This window comes from Ovis canadensis, chromosome 8 (genome assembly GCF_042477335.2).
Source record: "Ovis canadensis isolate MfBH-ARS-UI-01 breed Bighorn chromosome 8, ARS-UI_OviCan_v2, whole genome shotgun sequence".
In the NCBI taxonomy this organism is placed as follows: Eukaryota; Metazoa; Chordata; class Mammalia; order Artiodactyla; family Bovidae; genus Ovis; species Ovis canadensis.
The window spans coordinates 39,396,442-39,414,314 of NC_091252.1; the positions used below are offsets into that span (position 1 = coordinate 39,396,442).

Here is a 17,873-nt window from a genome sequence, read left to right on the forward strand (position 1 = left end):
AACACCTTTCTGGACTCATCTTTCTCTCCAGCTCCGTGTCTCCTACTCTCCTTTGCAGCAAAATTCTCTCCATCAGTGGTTTACACTCTGATTCCTCTCTTCGAACTCTCTTTTGAACCTCCTTCAGTCAACCCCCCCGCCCCACCCCCCTCCCACCACCACACTCTTGTCTGGTCACCTGTGACTTGACCCGGCGAAATCCAATGGATGCGTCTTAGTCCTCAATGCCCTTAGCCCTGTTGTAGCAGCTCCTCTCCCTGGAAACACTCTGGGACACAGCTCACTCCTGCTTCGCCTCCTCCCTTGCCAACCACTCATTCATGCTCCTTTGCTGGCCAGTCTTTTTCTCCCCTGCTGTAGAGTGTGAGGGGCTCTGGGGCTCAGGCTCCAGCCCCCTTTTCTCCCTGCACTTTCTCCTATGTGATCTCATCCATTCTCACAATCAAAGTGCAATTGATCTGCTGAGAACTCACCCGTGTATGTATTCATCCTGGGTCACTTCCCTGAACTCCAGTATCTCACAGCCAACCACCTACTGGAGGTCTAAGCACTTGGGTATCTAAAGGCATCTCAAGATTAGCATGTCTAAAACTGAGCTCCTAAATTCCTACCCAAAACCACTCTCCTGAAGTCTGCCCCTCTCAGCAGCTCCATCCTGTTGCTTATGCCCCAAACCATGGTGCTATCCTTGTTTCTCTTTCTCTCATAGTTAGTTAGTTATTTAAGTCACTCAGTCGTGTCGGACTCTTTGTGACCCCATGGACTGCAGCATGCGAGGCTTCCCTGTCCTTCACTATCTCCCAGAGCTTACTCAAACTCATGTGCATCGAGTCAGTGATGCCATCCAACCGTCTCATCCTCTGTCGTGTTCTCTCACAAGCCACATCAAATCCATGAGTATATTATGTTGACTGCACTTGCAAAATACGTCCAGGATCCAACCTCTTCTCATCTCCTCCACTGCCACCACTCTAGCCCAAAAGCCCAACACCTATTACTGCTATAACATCCTTAACGTTCTTCCAGCTTCTCCGTTCTCCTTTATCTGTCCATTATGAATACAAGAACAAGACCGGTTAGTTTAAAACACAAGTCAGATTATGTTCCTTACTCCTCTAATCAAACTTCAGGAGCTTCCCATGTCACTTAGAATAAAGGTCAGAGTTCCTCCAACAGTCTGCTGATGAGGCCTCACGTGGCCTGCGACCACCCCCTGCCTACCTCTCGTCATCTCCCTGAACTCCTCCGCCCCTGGCCCCCTTACTCATCCTGCCGCATGCTATTCCTCCACACACAAGCGTGTTCCCACCTCGAGGCCTCTGCCCTCACTGTCCCCTCTACCTGCAGCACGCTTCCAGGAGTCTGAGTTCCCAGGTACCTCCTTAAGGTCTTATGCCCAAATATAATGTCTTTAACAAGGCTTAGCTTGACGTACCCTGTCGAAAATGGCAACGCCCAGTGTTCCCTTTCCCCTTCCATGTTTTTCCTCTTTAATACAATAGGATACTCTCTATTTCACATATGTTTTTCACTGTTAGTACTGTCTACCTCTCACCATAAAACATAGACTACTCGAGGGCAGAGACATTTGAACATTTGTTACTCACTCTGTACCATCCGGTAGTGCCTGGATGTGGTAGGTGTTCAGTAAATAACTGTGGAATGAGTGCTGTTGGCAAAAATATTTGGACTTGGTCTTGCAGGGACAAGTGGGCATCAGGATGAACCCAAAAGCCCATGTTCCCATTCTACATCTACATATTCAACTAATCACCTCTATTTAGAGGAGTTTTTTTTATCCCCATCTCTGATCTTCAAATACATATTCCCAGTGTCCAATTAATACATCTATGAGAAATTCAGAATGCACATATTCTGAGCTTATACTTCTTTTGTGTTTCTCATCTCAGAAATAATAGGTCATTAGCTACCACCTGTCCAGCTATTCAGATAAGGAACAGTGATAAACTACACTTGTGTAAATGTGTGTTGAGCACTTATCTTGGGGCAGCATTTAGTAGGCCACGCCCTAGTCACACAAGGGCAGTGCACCTAGCCCTTTCCTTCAAGGAGCCAACTGTGGTGTAGTTATCACTGTGATGAAAAAATGTACAGGGTGCTATGGTTCATTTTTCCAAAGTAGAAATATCTAGTTTTTATGATTACTAAAATAATGTATGCTCATTATAAACAACTTGATTAAATAAATAAGTGAAATAAAAAATAAAAGTCATCTTGAATCTCACACTTGAGAGAGAACTGTTGTTTAACAGTTTGGTGTAGATTCCTCCAGACATTTTTCTGTATGTATTTAAAGATAACTAACAGTAACTTCATATCATAAACTGAACATCATGCAATGTGATTTAAAGTTAACTCTTTTTAAACTCATAATCATCCCCCTGCTTGCTTGCATGCTAAGTCACTTCAGTCACGTCTGACTCTGTGCAACCCCATAGACGGCAGCCCACCAGGCTCCCCCGTCCCTGGGATTCTCCAGGCAAGAACACTGGAGTGGGTTGCCATTTCCTTCTCCAATGCATGAAAGTAAAAAGCAAAAGTGAAGTCGCTCAGTCCTGTCTGACTCTTCATGAACCCATGGACTGCAGCCTACCAGGCTCCCCCGTCCATGGGATTTTCCAGGCAAGAGTACTGGAGTGGGGTGCCATTGCCTTCTCCGAATTATCCCTCTGAGGTAGGTACTATTATTATTCCCATTTCATAGATAAGGAAACTGAGATTTAAAGAAGTTAAATAAGATCCCATTGGTTGTCAGATGTCTATAGTCAACCCAGACTGAGTGATGGCTATAGTAACAGCATCTTTGATAGCTCAGTGTCTGACACTAACAAAGGTTTGTTTCTTGCTTATGCTAATGAGCCCTGTCAACCACAGTTGGCTTGGCTCCCTGCTGTCTTCATCCCAGGACCCAGGCTAAAGCCAAAGGAGCACCTCTATGTGGTGCTTAGCTGATCACTGGAATACAGAGAAAAGAGAACACAGATGAAGCCAATGACGGCTCTTAAAGCATCTACTCAGAAGACACACATCTTGATTTTGCTCTCATTTCATTGGCCAAAGCAGGTCACAGGACCAGCCTGGTATCAATGAACAGAAGAGAATAACCTTCCCCCAGGAAGGCTCAGAAAATATTTTTAACAATAACACAATCCACTGAAAGTACTAAGCTTAGATTTTAATCTAGTCTGCTCTTAGAGCTTAAATGTTCAACTACTATGCACATATACATATATATATATATATTATGTATATATATATTTTTTAAACCCTAATTCTAAGTACATTGCTGAGTGACCTCTTTTTATGTAGTATATATTGGACAGTTTGTGCTATTTCTTCATATAGACTCAGTTTTCTTTTTTGAAGGCTGCAGAGTTTCACATGCAGTATCCCCCATTCTGCATGCTGAAATCCTCCTCATTCCTCAGGTCCACTCAGAGGCCTCACCCCTGGAATGAATCATTGTTTCTTCACCTTTCTTGTTGCATTTTATTTACACTTTTGCCACATATGTGCCTTGTCTTACAGTTACTTGTATACACATCTGCTTCCTTCACTAGATTTTGAGTACCTCGAAGCAGGAATTGTGTCTATCTAGAGATGAAGATTTTTATCTCTCTGTGCCTGGGCGTGCTTGGAGGAGATGAGATAATGTCTGTGGATTTTGCAATATCATAGAATTATACTCTCTTTCATCTCCATCATTTCGTTACCTATACTGATTCTCCTCTATCATTTAAATTTACTGATCTCTTCAGAATTCATGCAGAATTTGTTGGCTAAAGAGGTCTTCATACAGTTTGCCTTCTCGTACTTGTTAAAATTATAGCAGCAGTAACAACATTAGGGAAACAAAATGGCAAAGAGATATTAATACATCCTTGCTTACGCCTTAAAGGAAGAGTTTTGCAAGAGAAACACAAACCAAATATAATTGCTCAAAATTCATATCATCATCAAGGTCTCCCCTCCTCGCTCTACAGTTACTAATGAAGGACAGTTCATCCTGAAGAAGAGAGCCACTGGAACAATGCTGGGGTGGAAGCCTGGAATAACATTCAAGTGCTGGGAGCACTTGCTCATTATCTTAGAGAGGGCCTTGCCACAAGTACTCAAACATGCAGAATACTGTTGGGGTTGAAAAGCTCCCTTTCTTGTGCCCAGAATGTTTATTTTTCAAGAGTGGCAAGTTAAAACGGATCCCTAATCTGCATTGCAACTCTGGAGCACCAGACTTGGAAGGAAAGCCCTTCCCTGACACAAAGGGCACGGCCATCTGGAAGAAAGGCCACCCTCTTAAGCAGATCAGCTGCAGGTCCCATAGCACTGGGTGGATTTGCCCGGAAACAGGCATCTCGCCATTATTAACTTACCCCCTTATTAGCAGTAATCAGTGTGTCCTCGCCATCTAATTCTTACTGAGCACCTGTGTAAGTGGCATGGCATGGCCTCTCCCTGAGAGACCCTAAGGGAAAATGCTGCAAGCCTCTTGTCTACCGGAGGTGCTTTGGAAAAGCAGGAGTGAGCAGGGCTTAGAACAACCAAAAGTGAAAAAAATTTTTTAGCTGCGTGATGTGTGCACAGGTAGATTGTCAAGTCCTGGCTGACGAGAGGTGCTCTCATGAGCCTCACCCTCCTTCCTTATGGCCTATCCCTCTGCCCGAGTCCCCCAGGGGCTTGGCCAGATTTCCGCTCTCACCCTGAAGTCTGAGGAGGCTCCTGCTGCAGGGGGGGTTGCGGGGGGTTGCAACTGGAGTGTGAAACCAGCTCCCTGCCAGGCCCCAGGGGCCGTTATCACCATTCACCATGCCGCTTCCGTCATGTATCCTGTGCCAGCGCTGTGTCAGGCCCATCTTACATTTTTCAAAATGCCTTTAGCATCATTTCCTGAGCCTGAACACTTTGCTCGTGCTGCAAAACGGCGTCTAAGCTGAGAACCATTTTTGCAAGTTTCACGCGGGGTTATTGGGACCACAGACTTCCAGAGGCAAGAACAAACGCTTTTCTCTTATCAGCGGGTGTGAGTCGGACCAGCTTTCCGGTAAAACCCCTGCAATGTGCAAACCAGAGCCAGTTCGTGCATTTTTATCTAAGTAGAAAGCTGCTCTTCCAGTTGAAAAAAAATCATGTAAGAATTAAGCTCTCCCCATCTCACTTAGTGTCAACTTATTTTCTTAGCCGTTCCTCCTTTCTCGAGGCTGAGGAAGCAGCTTGGAGGCGAGGAGTTTGGCTCAGGGCACAGGTAGTGGGTGTGTTCCTCTCTGCTGGCTTTCTGTAAATAATGCAGCCTGACAAGATTCCTCCTCTCCTTTAGCCTTGCTCCTAACCCTTTCAGTTCTGCTTGCTGACATCATCCTGGATGGATTTAAATAGCTAACTGTGCCACATTCTCCTGGATACAGACCGCCCGATTGGCCACCTCCTCAGCTGGCCTCTACCTACTGAAACACAGAAGGTAGAGTTCTGGGGCCAATGGCTGCCGGAGCTTAACTGCTGCTGGAGTCCAATGGGTTTTCTGTCACTAAGAGGGGGAGGAAAGTGGAAGCACCAGAGGTCTGTCCTGTGCACGGCAACACTTGCATGCCCAGGCAATGAACTGTGTTCTGCTAATCTTACTGCATCCTGGGCATAAAGGGAAAAGAGTGTGTACATCTTTGGTTCCCTCCTGTTGAACTGAAAGCAGATTATAAAATCAGACTCGGTGGCTAACTGATGGAATAATTTCAGTTCAAAGAAAACAGAAAGAAAGAAAAGATGGATAGAAAATCTCAGGAAACTGAAGTCTTTCCCAAAAGGCTTTTTGAGTATAAGTTAGCTACATCCTTGGAGCAGAGAGACATTGCATCAATATCAAGCTGAGTTTAACATCTTTGTGCTTAACAACGAACACTTTAAATTAATTTAGTGTTTTCTTAAATAATGAGAATAGTTAAGCAGTCTGCTGGGCTGCAGTCATCCCCAATAATTCTAGCAAAGAAATATGCTATAAGAGAACACTGATTGAGGAAGGTAAAAGTAAGACTAATGTAACCCACTGGAATTGTATCATTCTAGAATTTTAATTAAGTAATTTTAAAAGCACTGCAGAGCCATCTACACAAATACTAGGCCGAAAGTTATGAGGCTGTGTTTAATACTGCAAAATCATTGTTTGAAGGAAAACTAAAATACCTTAATCTTAAGTGTGCAACATGCAAGAAAGTGAACACAGTGGGAGCAGAGGATGGGGCACAGAGAGAACCCTGACTTCCTATTTGGAAAAGCATTATTAAAATCCCTGAAGAAGGTATGAGGTCTATGATATACTATAATGGAAATTATTCCTACACATATGCTTTTACACAGAAATTAAACCAAAATCAAAATAAAATTGAAAGCTCATTCCATTGTATACAGAATAAAATTAATCCCTATAAAGTCATTTACTCATATAGCTAGATACTTGGGGTGGACTCTGTGGGGGAGAAACAATCACTTCTTAGCTAATTCAGGTCTCTCACCGGCCCCCACACTTTGTCAGACTAGGCCTCAGTCTTCCCACTGTTTAGGGGCAAACAAGACTTTATTTTTCTGGGCTCCAAAATCACTGGTGATTGCAGCCATGAAATTAAAAGACTTACTCCTTGGAAGGAAAGTTATGACCAACCTAGACAGCATATTAAAAAGCAGAGACATTACTTTGCCAACAAAGGTCCGTCTAGTCAAGGCTATGGTTTTTCCAGTAGTCATGTATGGATGTGAGAGTTGGACTGTGAAGAAAGCTGAGCACCAAAGAATTGATGCTTTTGAACTGTGGTGTTGGAGAAGACTCTTGAGAGTCCCTTGGACTGCAAGGGGATCCAACCAGTCCATCCTAAAGGAGATCAGTCCTGGGTGTTCATTGGGAGGACTGATGTTGAAGCTGAAACTCCAATACTTTGGCGCCCTGATGTGAAGAGCTGACCATTGGAAAAGACCCTGATTCTGGGAAAGATTGAGAGCAGGAGGAGAAGGGGATGACAGAGGATGAGATGGTTGGATGGCATCACCGACTCAACGGACATGGGTTTGGGTGGACTCCGGGAGTTGGTGATGAACAGGGAAGCCTGGCATCCTACCATTCATGGGGTAGCAAAGAGTCAGACATGACTGAGCAACTGAACTGAACTGAACTGAATACCAAAGAATCATATTAAGCAACACACTGGTGATGGGTTAGAAACACAATCCACTTTGGACATTGGTGAGGCCACTAGATGCAACACATGTACAATCCTAATTACACTTGATACAGGCTTCCAGATCATAAAACAAAAAGAGATAATCTCCTCATTCCAACGCATTAGTACATAACCTATGATAGTGACCATACACTTCAGCGCTTCCTAAATGGAAGGTGATTTTCCTGGCTGAGATGTAATAATGCTGGGCAGAGTAAGTTACGTTCAGTTCAGTTCAGTTCAGTTCTGTTGCTCAGTCATGTCTGACTCTTTGCAACCCTGAGCATGCCAGGCCTCCCTATCCAACTCCTGGAGTTTACCCAAACTCATGTCCTTGTAGTCAGTGATGCCATCCAACCATCTCATCCTGTGTCATCCCCTTCTCCTGCCCTCAATCTTTCCCAGAATCAGAGTCTTTTCCAATGGTCAGCTCTTCTCATCAGGTGGCTAAAACATTAAAGTTTCAGCTTCAACATCAGTCCTCCCAATGAACACCCAAGATTGATCTCCTTTAGGATAAACTGGTTGGATCTCCTTGCAGTCCAAGGGACTCTCAAGAGTCTTCTCCAACACCACAGTTCAAAACCATCAATTCTTCGGTGCTCAGCTTTCTTTACAGTCCAACTCTCACATCCATACATGATTACTGGAAAAACCATAGCCTTGACTAGACAGACCTTTGTTGGCAAAGTAATGTCTCTGCTTTTTAATATGCTGTCTAGGTTGGTCCTAACTTTCCTTCCAAGGAGTAAGTGTCTTTTAATATCATGGCTGCAATCACCATCTGCAGTGATTTTGGGGCCCCCCGCAAATAAAGTCAGTCACTGTTTCCACTGTTTCCTCATCTATTTGCCATGAATTGATGGGGCCAGTAGCCATGATCTTAGTTTCCTGAATGTTGAGCTTTAAGCCAACTTTTTCACTCTCCTCTTTCACTTTCATCAAGAGACTCTTTAGTTCTTCTTCACTGTCTGCCATAAGGGTGATGTCATCTGCATATCTGAGGTTATTGATATTTCTCCCAGCAATCTTGATTCCAGCTTGTGCTTCATCCAGCCCAGCGTTTCTCATGATGTACTCTGCATATAAGTCAAATAAGCAGGGTGACAATATATACCCTTGATGTACTCCTTTCCCTATTTGGAACCAGTCTCTTGTTCCATGTCCAGTTCTAACTGTTGCTTCCTGACCTGCATATAGGTTTCTCAAGAGGCAGGTTAGGTGGTCTGGTATTCCCATCTCTTGAAGAATTTTCCACAGTTTATTGTGATCCATACAGTCAAAGGCTTTGGCATAGTCAATAAAACAGAAGTAGATGTTTTTCTGGAACTCTCTTGCTTTTTCAATGATCCAGCGGATATTGTCAATTTGACCTCTGGTTCCTCTGCCTTTTCTAAATCCAGCTTGAACATCTGGAAGTTCACAGTTCACGTATTGCTGAAGCCTGGCTTGGTGAATTTTAAACATCACTTTACTAGCATGTGAGATGAGTGCAATTGTGCGGTAGTTTGAACATTCTTTGGCATTGCCTTTCTTTGGGATTGAAATGAAAACTGACCTTTTCCAGTCCTGTGGCCACCGCTGAGTTTTCCAAATTTGCTGGCATATTGAGTGCAGCACTTTCACAGCATCATTTTTTAGGATTTGAAATAGCTCCACTGGAATTCCATCACCTCCACTAGCTTTGTTTGTAGTGATGCTTCCTAAGGCCCACTTGACTTCACATTCCAGGATGTCTGGCTCTAGGTGAGTGATCACACCATTGTGAATATCTTGGTCGTGAAGATCTATTTTGTACAGTTCTTCTGTGTATTCTTGCCACCTCTTCTTAATATCTTCTGCTTCTCTTAGGTCCATACCATTTCTGTCTTTTATTGAGCCCATCTTTGCATGAAATGTTCCCTTGGTATCTCTAATTTTCTTGAAGAGATTTTTCATCTTTCCCATTTTATTATGTTCCTCTATTTCTTTGCACTGATCACTGAGGAAGGCTCTGATCTCTCCTTGCTATTCTTTGGAACTCTGCATTCATCTTTCAGTGTCCTATCATTTTGCCTTTTCATACTGTTCATGGAGTTCCCAAGGCAAGAATACTGAAGTGGTTTGCCATTCCCTTCTCCAGTGGACCACATTTTGTTAGAACTCTCCACCATGACCCTTCCATCTTGGGTGGCCCTACACGGCATGGCTTAGTTTCATTGAGTTGGACAAGGCTGTGGTCCATGTGTTCAGATTGGCTGAAAAGTTACATTATTCTTTACATTTTTTTTTTGTAGATTTAGATTATCTCACAGATTTTAAACTGTATATACTATTTGATCCAATAAGTCTACTAACAAGGATTTATTCTACAGACATACTTATATAGAACCATTATTTAAAGTAACGGAAGACTGCAAACAACCTAAAAGTTCTTTAAGCAGAACTGGTATAGATACTATGCTATACCCACACATGGGGGAAACTAAGCTGCCCATCGAAAGAATGGGATAGTACTGACTGTAGTGACATGGAATCATCTCCGCAATATGTTATTAAGAGAAGAAAGCAAGGAGAACAGACTGGACAAAATACTGTCATTGGATTTTTTTTAAAGATCATAAGGGCATGTAGGGAATATCTCTGGAAGGCTACACCCCACTCTAACAGCAGTGGCCTCCAGGGAGGAATAGGGAGGGTGGGGACAAGAATGAGAGGAATTTGCCTTTAATATCATAACCAGTTTTTTTTTTTCTAGTTTATATCAGCGGTTTTGGGATATAACATTTGATGAGTTTTAAAGAATGAATGTTATGCTCCTTGTATTCTTTGGTTTTGAGCATGTATTGTAAGAATTAATTTTAAGGAAAAATATCTGTTTGAGCTAGATTCTTCAAAAGTTCTATAGAATAAAGTATTTACACAAGATACTTTCTTTGGTCTATGAACTAGTGGTAGAAGGCAGCCACTTTTGGAGGATCAGTTATTCTGATCTTAAAGATGAATGCCCCACATGGTAGTGAATCACCTGGGAGAAGTATGAAGGCCCCGCCCATGGAGGAGGGGTAAGCAGGGAGAGAAGAAGGAAGGTGACCCAGAGAAAAGAGAGCCTGGGGATTGTTCTCATTCTGAAGAGCTAAGAGGTCCTCCCCTATGTTATAATCTGAATGACAGAGTCCCCCATGATTCAGTTGGTGAAGCCCCAATCACCCCAATGAGATGGTATTAGGAGGTGGGGGCCTTTGCAGGGTGATTAGGTTTAGATAAGGTTATGAGGGTGGAGCCCTCATGATGGAATTAGTGGCCTTAGAGGAAGAAGAAGAGATAACAGAGATTCCTCCTTCCACTATGCAAGGGTACAGTGAAAAGATGGCCACCTCCAAGCCAAGAAGAGGACTTTCACCAGAACCCAAATATGCTGGCACCCAGATCTCAGACCTTCCAGCCTCCAGATCCATGAGAAATACATTCCTGTTGTTTAAGACACCAGTCTAAGGCATTCGATTGTGGCAGCACAAACTGACTAATGCCACCTGGTACAGAGGATGAGACTAGAAATCTATTTTATAATCATGATATCAAAATTTAAGAAAGTTTAAATAAAATTTAAGAAGGTCCTTCTGGAATGCTCACTTATGGCCCAATGTTTCCAGACCCCTCTAAAGAAATATAATAATTAGTTCGTGTGTCAATGCAAGTTTACCATTCTAACTGTAACTTCCATCAGCTTGGGAGGTGGAATTTTACCTCAAGCGATTTGAAATTTATGATGTCAACTTGGTCGGGGTCCTTTGGCTTCTGCTGTGTCAGAAAGGCCCTATGATATATGGGCAACAAAGCTGGGGGACAGGCAGTCAGGCAAGGGGATGGGAGGGCCATGGCATGGGAACATGGTGTATTAACTCCACCAGAGAGAGGTGGGCTAGAGACCAGCTAGGTGTGAGGAAGAAGTTGGAGACGTCCTGCTTGCACCTCACCAGCTTGTTCCCGAACACTATTGGGTCCGTCTCTAGTTGTTTCACGTTTATGCAGCCTGTTTCCTGACTTAGAACACAAGCTTCCCTAAGAATCTCTTCTCTTCCACTTCTTCCTTCTCTTTTTATGCCCAAGCCCTCAGCAAACATGAAGAAATAGGAAGGGAAGGAAGGGCAGAGGAAGCAGAACTATTGCCTAAGTGTCAATGCTATTCAGGTAAGTAAACTATAAGGTAAGTATGCAATTGAAATTAAGCAAGAGCTAAAAGTTCTGAATTTCAGTCGTTTGACAGTATGTCTAGAGGTGTTTCCTACAGTAGACTGGTGGGTAGAAGCATGACTCTAGGAATCACTGAGCAAAGAGAGGGCAGCCCTGCACCTTCACGTTTCACCACGTTCACATTGTGAAGCTAAGATGACTTCCTGGTGGCTGCAGCTCTACCACTGCCCTAGCTGTGCAAGCTTGAGCACCTAACTCCTTGGGCTTCATTTTCCTCAATTGTAAAATGGGGCTAAAAGTACCTTCCTCACAGAATTATGCTGAAGACCAAATATAACATATATTTAGTTCAGTTCAGTCGCTCAGTTGTGTCTGACTCTTTGCGACCCCATGGACTGCAGCATGCCAGGCTTCCCCCTGTCCATCACCAAATCACAGAGCTTGCTCAAACTCATGTCCATCAAGTTGGAAATGTCATCCAACCATCTCATCCTCTGTTGTCCCCTTCTCTTCCTCACTTCAATCTTTCCCAGCATCAGGGTCTTTTCCGATGAGTCAGATCTTTGCATCAGGTGGCCAAAACATTAGAGTTTCAGCTTCAACATCAGTCCTTCCAATGAATATTCAGGACTGATTTCCTTTAGGATGGACTGGTTGGATGTCCTTGCAGTCCAAGGGACTCTTAAGAGTCTTCTCCAACACCACAATTCAAAAGCGTCAATTCTTCGGTGCTCAGCTTTCTTTATAGTCCAACTCTCACATCCATACATGACTATTGAAAAAACCATAGCTTTGACTAGTTGGACCTTGCTTGGCAAAGTAATGTCTCTGCTTTTAATATGCTGTCTAGGTTTGTCATAGCTTTTCTTCCAATGAGCAAGCATCTTTTAATTTCATGGCTGCAGTCACCATCTGCAGTGATTTTGGAGCCCCCCAAAAATAAAGTGTGACATGGTTTGCACTGTTTCCCCTTCTATTTCCCATGAAGTGCTGGGACCGGATGCCATGATCTTCATTTTCTGAATGTTGAGCTTTAAGCCAACTTTTTCACTCTCCTCTTTCACTTTCATCAAGAGGCTCTTTAGTTCTTCACTTTCTGCCATAAGTGTGGTGTCATCTGTGTACCTGAAGTTACTGATATTTCTCCTGGCAATCTTGATTCAAGCTTGTGCTTCATCCAGCCTGGCATTTCACATGATATACTCTGTATATAAGTTAAATAAGCAGGGTGACAATATACAGCCTCGATGTACTCCTTTTCCGATTTGGAACCAGTCCTTTGCTCCATGTCCAGTTCTAACTGTTGCTTCCTGACCTGCATACAGATTTCTCAGGAGGCAGGTAAGGCAGTCTAATACTCCCATCTCTTTCAGAATTTTCCACAGTTTATTGTGATCCACACAGTCAAAGGCTTTGCATAGTCAATAAAGCAGAAGTAGATGTTTTTCTGGGCACTCTCTTGCTTTCTCAATGATCCAGCAGATGTTGGTAATTTGATCTCTGATTCCTCTGCCTTTTCTAAATCCAGCTTGAACATCTGGAAGTTCACCGTTCATGTACTATTGAAGCCTGGCTTGGAAAATTTTAAGCATTACTTTGCTAGCATGTGAGATAAGTGTGACTGTTCAGTAGTTTGAACATTTTTTGGCATTGCGTTTCTTAGGGATTGGAATGAAAACTGACCTTTTCTAGTCCTGTGGCCACTGCTGAGTTTTCCAAATTTGCTGGCATATTGAGTTGCAGCACTTTCGCAGCATCATCTTTTAGGATCTGAAATAGCTCCACTGGAATTCCATAACCTCCACTAGCTTTGTTCACAGTGATGCTTCGTAAGGCCCACTTGACTTTGCATTCTGGGATGTCTGGGTCTAGGTGAATGATCACACCATCATGGTTATCTGAGTCATGAAGATCTTTTTTGCACAGTTCTGTGTATCGTTGCCACCTCTTCTTAATATTCTGCTTCTGTTAGGTCCATACTGTTTCTGTCCTTTATTGTGCCCATCTTTGCATGAAATATTCCCTTGGTATCTCTAATTTTCTTGAAGAGATCTCTAGTCTTTCCCATCCTATTGTTTTCCTCTATTTCCTTGCATTGATCACTGAGGAAGGCTTTCTTATCTCTCCTTGCTATTCTTTGGAACTCTGCATTCAGATGGGTACATCTTTTCTTTTCTCCTCTGCCTTTCACTTCTCTTTTCTCAGCTATTTTTAAGGCTTCCTCAGACAACCATTTTGCCTTTTTGCATTTCTTGGAGATGGTCTTGATCACTGCCTCCTGTACAATGTCACAAACCTCTGTCCAAAGTTCTTCAGGCACTCTGTCTATCAGATCGAATCCCTTAAATCTATTTGCCACTTCTACTGTATAATCATAAGGGATTTGATTTAGATCTTACCTGGTCTAGTGGTTTTCCCTATTTTCTTCAATTTCAGTCTGAATTTTGCAATAAGGAGTTCATGAACTGAGCCACAGTCACCTCCCAGTCTTGTTTTTAATGTATACACACAAATATATATATATTAATATATGTGTGAGCTCAGCATATGATTGGACACATAAGTGTGTGTGCATGCGCTCAGTCATATCTGACTTTTTGTGACCCCATGGACTGCAGCCTGCCAGGCTCCTCTGTCCATGAATGTTTCCAGCAGGAATACTGGAGTAGGTTGCCATTTCCCTCTGGAAGGGATCTCCCGGACCCAGGGATCGAAACTGCATACCTTGCATCTCCTGCTTGGCAGGTGGATTCTTTACCACTGTGCTACCTGGGAAGCCCCATCAGGCACACAAGACCATATGATACATATTAACTATTATAATTATTAACATCACTAAATTATTTAAGGTTTCCCCACCTTTCATAGATATTAACTGTAGGATTACTATTTTGCCAATGGTTCAAGCATTCTCTGGGCCCTGAGTAATAATGACATGTATAGCAGGGGGCTACAGATAATAGAGTAATTGATGTTGTTTAATGAAGATGAGATTTATTCTACATTCTGGTGGCTGTACAATCAAGGTCCATGAAAGATCTGAATATACTACACATATAGGGGTGCTAGTCACTAAAATGCGCTTACAGGAAAAATCCTATTTCCTGCCATAATTATTGCTAGAAAAAGAATTCATAAGAACAGCCTTGTGAAGGCAGTATTTGCCATCACACCATGAGTGCAAGGCAGCCTCAAGTTTTGGAGACACTGAATGCCCCCACCAAAGGCAGCATAATTCCTGCATCAATATATTATATTCATCCCCTCAACTCATCTATCTAATGTGAATTCAATTTAGAGGATGCTGCCAGACAGAATTAAATATATTAGTTTGAAAAATCACAGAGGAAGTGTGTTTATAGCTGTTCCATTTGATTGAATCAATTTTCTAAGTGTTTATCTTTTAAGAGTCCTAGAAATCTTGCTTAAAGGGTGTGCCTCCAAGACAGACATTGCGTTCCCATCTGCTACAAGAAAGAACCCCAGAATGTTTTATTTGGGGCCTTCAGTAGCTGCCCAAGGGGACTGTTGCAGGAGAGAAGTGCATGAAATACCACTTATCAGACATTTCCACAAGCAATTATTCTATCATTTACCTGGGTTAATTATTAATCTGTGTATTTTAGGAGATCAAAGTTATAGCAAAGGGGTTATGATGAGACATGCATAATGAGAAGATCTCAAATACTGAATGGGGATAACTCACATGACGGCGCCAGCTCTAATTAAGATTTCTATGCAAGCAATAATGATAATCCTTTATGAAGCACCTGCCATTGGCAGACTATGCATAAGGTACTTCACATGCACCTGATCATTTGTTCCTCAAGTCAGTGCTGAAGGGTTTATTTTATAGATGATGAAATTAAGATTCAGAGAGACTGAGCAAGGTTAAAATTAGTTGTCCAAGTCCCACATCTAGTTAATGACAGAGCTGGCATTGGAACTCAAGTCTGGTTGACCCCAAGCATATGCTCTTTGGCATCCTACTGATCCATCAAGTTCAACAGGTAAGAACATGAAATATGTGATCTTTCCCTGCAACATTTTCAGAGATATTCCCTTGGCATAAATCCAAAAAGTTAATAAAATATTTACATTCAAAACATTATAGCCACCTTAGGACAATTCTCTACATTTAAAGGATATATTTGGAAAAGGTATAGTATCTTCGTTATGGAAAAATTTCCCTCAGATGAGTTTTTAAGATTTAATATTCTTTTTGAGGAGAGTTAACTCCTTTATTTTGTAGTAAATAAAAAATCATAACAAAAAAATTGGAATATGGATCTGAAAAGTATTCAAAATACAATTCAGAATGAGTCTTTATGATGAAAATAATAGAGAATAAAATGAGAAAATATAATATTTAAAGAGGTCTATAAAGAGATTAGAGAGAATGAAATATTCAAATACATAATAGCTGAGACTATTCTAGAATTAAAAAACACAAATCTTCACACTGAAGAAGCACAGCAAATGTTGAATAAATAAAATAAATTATCACTAAGATAAACATCACTAAGATACTAAAAGGCAGAGGAAACAGAGGTCAAATTGACAACATCTGTTGGAACATAGAAAAAGCAAGAGTTCCAGAAAAATTTCTACTTCTGCTTTATTGACTATGCCAAAGCCTTTGACCATGTAGGTCACAACAAACTGTGGAAAACTCTTCAACAGATGGAAATACCAGACTGCCTTACCTGCCTCCTGAGAAATCTGTATGCAAGTCGAGAAGCAACATTTATGCAAGTCAAGAAGCAACTGGACATGGAACAAAGGACTGGTTCCAAATCAGGAAAGGAGTACATCAAGGCTGTATATTATCACCCTGCTTATTTAACTTTTATCCACAGTACATCATGTGAGATGCCAGGCTGGATAAAGCACAAGATGGAATCAAGATTGCTGGGAGAAATATCAATAAGCTCAGATAGGCAGGTGACACCACCCTTATGGCAGAAAGCAAAGAACTAAAAAGGAGGGTGAAAAAGTCAGCTTAAAGCTCAACATTCAGAAAACTAAGATCATGGCATCTGGTCCCATCTCTTCATGGCAAGTAGATGGGGAAACAATGGAAACAGTTACAGACTTTATTTTTTGGGCTGCAAAATCACTGCAAATGGTGATTGCAGCCATGAAATTAAAAGATGCTTGCTCCTTGGAAAAAAAGCTATGACCAACCTAGACAGCATATTAAAAAGCAGAGATATTACTTTGCCAAGCAACGTCCAGCTCGTCAAAGCTATGGTCTTTCCAGTAGTCATGTATGGATGTGAGTTGGACTATAAAGAAAGCTGAGTACCAAAGAATTAACGTTTTTGAACTGCAGTGTTAGAGAAGACTCTTGAGAGTCCCTTGGACTGCAAGGAGATCCAACCAGTCCTGAATATTCATTGGAAGGATTGATGTTGAAGCTGAAACTCCAAGGCTTTGGTTACCTGATGCGAAGAACTGACTCACAGGAAAATACTCTGACACTGGGAAAGACAGAAGGCAGGAGGAGAAGGGGATGACAGAGGATGAGATGGTTGGAGGGCATTGCCGACTTGATGGACATGAGTTTGAGCAAGCTCCAGGAGCTGGTGATTGGCAGGGAAGCCTGGCGTGCTGGAGTCCATGAGTCAGACATTACTGAATGACTGAACTGAACTGAAGATACATATGGGGAAATGGTGGAACTTCAAAACATTAGCAAAATTTAAAACAATCAGTAAAAAACAAACAACAGAAAAAAAGTCACACTGTTTGACAAGAAACAATTAGGTTGAGAGCTGACATCTCAGGAGCAAAAATTGAGCCAAAATAAAATAGGAATATACCTTAAGAAGTGCTGGCTTGTAATTCTATACCAAGTTAAATTATCATTTAAGAAAATAAAGGGCTTCCCTGGTGGTCCAGCGGTTAGGAATCCACCTGCCAATACAGGGAACACAGCTTCAGTCCCTCTGGAAGGATCTCACATGCTGCAGAGCAGCTAAGCCCATGCACCACAACTACTGAACCTGCACTCTACAGCCTGTGAGCCACAACTATCGAAGTCCTCAAAGCACACACTCAGCCATAAGAGAAGCTACCACAGTGAGAAGTTGGTGCACCGCAGCGAAGAGCAGCCCCACTGTCTGCAACCAGAGAAAGCCCGTGTGCCACAACAAAGACCCAGCACAGCCATAAATAAAAACAAACAAATAAATCTTAAAAAAGAAAAGAAAGACATTTTCACAGAGGGACTAAGAGAATTTTCCATTCACAAATTATGAAAAAACTCCATGAAGATGGGAATAGGAAATACGAACCAATGAGAAAGGATTCAAGAAGCAAACAATTTACAATGAACAGGCTGCATATAACATTAAAAAATAATTCCATTTATACTGGCATCAAAAAGAGAAACTACTTAGGGACAAATTAAAGTATTAAAAAATTACAAAAATTTGTATGCTGAAAACTAGAAGATATTTTTAAAGGAAGGTAAAG

General features: G+C 42.0%; 1 protein-coding gene across 1 annotated transcript in view; it reads right to left on the reverse strand.

Annotated features, from left to right (window-relative positions):
• Positions 1–17,873, reverse strand: part of ARMC2 (armadillo repeat containing 2) — a 224,699-nt gene that overhangs the window by 156,265 nt on the left and 50,561 nt on the right. The gene's annotated exons all lie outside the window — the stretch shown is intronic.